We start from the raw sequence: 4,829 nt of genomic DNA, 5'->3' as shown, positions 1-4,829 counted from the left end.
GCAACAGAGCTCTATATGACCTACCTGACTGGTATGGTCTAACATTGAACATGACATGGTCTAACATTGGACATTAAAAGCAAAAAATCTCCTTTTTCCTACCGAATCTAAATTTAGCCTTTTAGAATAGTGACTGGGCCAATCAGTCAAGATAATCCCTGCCTTCTCCATTCTTGATTGTTAGTAAGCAACATTCTATGCATACAGCCTTTTCCTTCTCATAAGAAACCTTATCAAACTCTTCTGAACAACACCCCTCCCCCCCTGACTTGCTAGTAAAATCTGCTTAGAGTTGAATACACCAGTGTACATTCTGAGACACCTGTGGAGCTTTTTCAAAGGCATTCTCAAAACTTGAGATAAGAATTTAAAAGATGAGTATGAGTGAGGGTGAGAACAAAAGCAAAATCAACCAGAAGTAATCCAGATCCACACTTTGTAAGAAACACCTTGCAGATAATTTCACCCCTTGCCCCTTCTAGAGCAATAGTATGCATTTTCCTGTTATGAATAGAAAATGTCAAGGGCGGTGCTCAAGTTGTCAGTGATGAACCCACATGAATGGGGAAAGCATTTGGGAGTAGTTTTCAGCTAACATTTTAGTGTGATAATAGTACTTTTTCTTTGTTTATGTTTTGAAACCTATACCATTATTCCCCAGTTAGTTTGTTCAGAAAAAGTGGAACTTGAATTCTAGAAAATTCAATATTTTTTATCCATTTATGCATTAATTTTTGTTTTTTCGTTTCTTTGAGTGTCCCTTAATGAGAGGTAAATACATTGGAGTCTCTATTCAAAGGGACTGGGACCAGCAAAAGTGTCCCTTAAATAGAGGTGTCCCTTATTCGGAGGTGTCCCTTACAAGAGGTACTACTGTAATATTCATAACATCGTTCATTATTCCGTCAAACTCTGTTCTCTTGTGTGTGTGTGTGCGTGCGAGGTGGGGGGCTGCTTCTAACATTGGATTATAAAGTATATTCATAAATAGAGCTGATTAAAAATTGTCTACTAAATGTCTCATGTATTAAAAGTAATAAAATCATAGTTTTAAAAGTACTTTTTATTACACACTGGATGGTTATAATCAAAAGTAGTTTATAAACACCCCCCACCTTTTTTAAATCTTCGAACTACTACTCGTTTCTGAGTAACAAATTATAATCTTAGCCGACCCCTTATCTTCTGTATGGAGAATGTTTTGTCGCCGGAATGATGTATCCTTTATTAGGAGGCATTATTTTTGGGCGGGAAAACTGCCTGCGCGGATCGCGGGATGTCACCTTTTCTCGGTAGCGGAAAGATTTCCTAGCCTAGATCGTCCCCCAGGCGAGTGGGCTGAAGGCGTAATGGGGGAGGGGGGGAGATTTCTGCTCTCTTCTTGTTGGGAGTGTAGTAAGGAAGGTATGGATTTGAGAATGAGCGTGAAACGATTCCGAAACTGTTGCGCGTTCCGCGTTCTTTCCCTCAGATGGAAATGCGACATTTTAATGGCGACTTTTTTTTTTTTTTTTTTTTTACTGGAAAACTGGATTATCATTATTATTTTCTCTCTTTTTTGGCTTCCTTTTTTTAATGAGTCTGGCCTCATGTAAACAAATTAAATTACTTAATGCTTTGAGAAAGAGATTGAAGAAAAACCTTTAATAAGTTAAACAGACACATGGTTTAAATTAAATAATTAAATATTTATAAGATGGTTTTAAAAATGTCTTACGTATTTTCTTAAAATATTTATAAAACTAATTTTCAACATTTTGAAATAACTTTAATCTTTATCTTTACTTTAATAGGGTTGTTTTCTTCAGTCAAAAGTATTACTTTTATTGACTGAAATTAATAGAATATGCAAAAAAAGAAAAAAAAACATGTAACATGGAGAGAGAAAAAAACTTTCAATTTCCCACCGCTTAATTTTTAACTATTTTTTTTTAAACAGTCCAATTTTGAAAATAGGCGTGGTTTTTTTATGACGTCACAATTATTTACTTTGGCGCATCTCCGCTGGCACGGAATGCTTACGCTTGCTGTCTACCGCATTTCCAGGTTATGATAATTCAGAAGCGAATTGAATACTGCGCTCTACGCTTGCTATCAACCATACCGTTTCAAGTACATGTGAGTAAAGATGCTAGTTAAATATTGCGCTCTGCTCTAATGGCATCGGTGAATTGTATTTCATCATTTGTGATGTTGTGTGCAGAAGCGAAGAAAATGAAATTGAACCAATTAAACTATATTTTAAAAAATATTAACTTTGTCACATTATTTAAAAAATGGTCAAATCTTATGTTTTTTAGCATGCTCTTGCAGAAAAAATACTTTTCAAATTTCGGAAACAACCCAATAATTTATTTCGTTTTCTTTCATTCTTTCTCCTTCCTCCTTTTTTTGTATCTCTTCTTTTTTTCAAATCAATTATGATTTTGTTTAAATATTGTGACTCACCTTTGTTAGACTCAAAGAAACAAAATATTTATTTTTTTTAATAAAATATTTATTCATTCAAAACCAAACTATTTAGCTATTTTTTAAGCGATCGAGATTGTTTATAATGTTTCACTTTGGCATAGAGTTTTATTCACTTAGTGATTAGTAGTTTGCGGCTTACGTAGTGTCTATGATAATTTATATATTTATAATCTCATCTGCTTTCTTATCACGTTAAAAATGCAGTACTGTGTGGTTTCACATTCTTTCTTTCTTTTTCTTTCTTTCTTTGGTGATGTCTTTCGAATCGGAAATTCTTTGCACCTGTTTTTTTTTTTCGTTTTATTTCTGCATACATTGCAGTATTATTTATCTTTAAACCCTTAGATACTATAACCGTTGCGCAACTTTATAAATGATTATTTTTAAAATCATATCTAACCTAAGATTTTCTAGTGCGAAAGATGTTCAAATGAACTTATTTAAGTAGATTTTTCATTTTCGTTTTGTCTGCTTTAAAACAAAAAGTTATTTTTTCTTTTTTTTCAATGAACCAGTTTTTTATAAAGTGGCACGTCTTTTACATAATATTACAGCTACGGGCAGTTTTTACTGCGTTAATTTTCTGCTAATTGCTTCCAGTAATATGGTATAACTTTCAACATTTCAACTTTAAAATAATCGACTACAGAGCGCAGATTCTCTAAAAGAAGAAACTCCCCCGGGCAGAAATACTCTTCCAAGACCAAACGCCTTGTTATTAGAGGTATACTGTATTCAACGTTAAAGACAATTTAATTGAAATGAAAAAAAAAGGCGTTCCAAGATCCAAGAAACCTTTTCTTAAATGCTTCTAAGACAAGTGCTATTCTTTACCAGTTGTTCTCAATCTGGGGGGGGGGGGGGTGCATCCAAAGGGTGCGTAGAAGAATTTCAAAGGGGCGTGAGGGTATACCGCTAAAATAAAAATGAAATAAACAAATATTAATTTAATTTTGCATCATGAATATTAAAAAGCAGCGTTAGCTCTCACATTAATTTGTGAAAAAGTGAGTAATGGAGCACGCGACACTCACCTAGATCCTGAATTACCTCACAAAATTGTATACTTCTTTCTTTCTAGGACCGTTATCTTCCCCCCCCCCATAGCCCCCATATCTTTCATAGTTTTACTGACTATATTTATAATTCAACTTACTAGATGCATTGCGTATAAAACTTAATAAATGAGTGTTCTGCATTTTCTACGTTTAACTTGCTGTTGTCCTTCATTTTTGTTTGCACTCTATTTCGGTCAACTTTTTTTTTTTTTTTTTTGGTCGAGAGAGAACGAACTTTACGCGTCATTTTCTTACATCTAAATTTTGAATGAATTTTAACCAGCTAAATCCATTTACTTCAATACATAAAACGCAGACATTGAATACAGCGAGGTGTAATACATATTACATAAAACCTGCAACGATTGTGTATCGAAGTGTAAAAATCTCACATTTCAAGGACTTGGTCTCTTGACATTTTATTATGGAAGAACAGATAGTTCCCAGTAATTTGACCGCGAGTTATCCAATTCAAGTCCTTTTTTCACGACCTATTCGAAGTGTATATAAAGATGATTTTTAAGCATACTTTTCTTCTAATGTTATAATTCATTGTCTTACATGAATATGCCAATAAGTATGCTCATTTCTTTCTTACTGAAAAAAGCGTTCCTTGTAACGCCGAAACACGTGTCTGCAGTAACCTGAAATTTGCTTTTCGACGTTGATATTTCCTATTTTACTATTCCTTACGTTTTTCCGTATGAATTCTTCGATCAAGTTTTCAAGCAACTGAAGGACTATTGTTGATATAATTGCGCTTAGTATGTGGTGTTGGGTCTCTAATTTCTATCGAAATAACACTTTGATTTTCTTCCTCCATAGTTAGTATCTATTTGAGAGACATTTAAAAATTAGCCCCCACCCCCCTTCTTCTCCAACTTTATAATTTGACTTTAAAGGTTATTGCCGTTTCTTTTTGAAAATGTCCTTGCAAATGTGTATATTTTATTGGAAAAATATATTTTTTTATAAGATAATTACCATCCGTATAGCAATGAGCACATTTCGAATCATTTTTTGATAACTGTTTTTAAGATTCAAAAGTTTCCTGAACAGATAAGACAGCGGCGTTTTGATTCTTTAAAATAATGTCTAAATTATAAAGTTGGGGAAGAAGGGGGGGGGGGGTCTTATTTTTAAATGTCTCTCAAATAGATACTAACTATACAGGAAGAAAATCAAAGTGATATTTCGATAGAAATTAGAGACCCAACACCACATATTAAGCTCAATTATATCAACAATAGTCCTTCAGTTGCTAGAAAACTTGATCGAAGAATTCATATGGAAATACGT

The sequence above is a fragment of the Uloborus diversus genome, chromosome 3 (genome assembly GCF_026930045.1).
Source record: "Uloborus diversus isolate 005 chromosome 3, Udiv.v.3.1, whole genome shotgun sequence".
NCBI classification, from domain to species: Eukaryota; Metazoa; Arthropoda; class Arachnida; order Araneae; family Uloboridae; genus Uloborus; species Uloborus diversus.
This window is presented reverse-complemented; position numbering follows the sequence as displayed.